This window comes from Arachis ipaensis, chromosome B09 (genome assembly GCF_000816755.2).
Source record: "Arachis ipaensis cultivar K30076 chromosome B09, Araip1.1, whole genome shotgun sequence".
Classification (NCBI taxonomy): Eukaryota; Viridiplantae; Streptophyta; class Magnoliopsida; order Fabales; family Fabaceae; genus Arachis; species Arachis ipaensis.
The window spans coordinates 27,601,248-27,602,057 of NC_029793.2; positions in this window are offsets into that span (position 1 = coordinate 27,601,248).

The following is an 810-nucleotide window of genomic DNA, read 5'->3' on the forward strand; positions in this document are numbered from 1 at the left end:
ACAAAAACATACTAAAAAGATAATAATAATAACTAATTTGGATTCGTCTAATAATTAAAAGATTTTTAATTAGTTTTAATGCAAACTTAACTTTTATCTTAGTTATTTTGGCAGAATTTTAAAAAATTTTAATGGGTATAAATTTTACTGTAAATCTAAAATATAATTATGTAATTATAGAAGTGGACTCAGTTGCTACAATAAGGTTTATTCTTTATGATGATATTAATTTGTATTTTTTTCAAGCTTTTATTTTGATAATTAAGAAGAGATATAATAGACTAATTAACTAAAAAATATAACATCAATTCTAATAAGCAAATTTTTGTGCAGATGAAATGACTAATTATAGTCATAATTTACTTTTTAACTGTCATGTATTATTTAATTTACTTTCTTGTTTTCTCTCTTTGTTTTCATACTGATTCTATCGATATCTCATTCTCAAAATTGTTGTCCTTTAGTTTATTTTTTCTTAGACTTTAAACCCGTTGTTAATAAAAAAAAAAATTATTAGTCTATTTAAACAAATATTGAGAATTCAAATCATGCATTGTAATTCATTAGCTAGTAACAAATTGTTAAATAAGACTCAAATTTTCGGCGAATTAATCTTTAGTCTGTCAAATTCAAAAATATCATGAAAAATAAATAAATAATACCTTATTACAATTTTCTTTACATAATTCTCACGCATTATTATTCCTATTTTAGAAGTGAATGATGATATATTAATTAACGTGCAAGTATAATATAAACAGAAAAAATCACAAAAACAAAACTAACGAAATTTTAAGCAAGACATGTTCA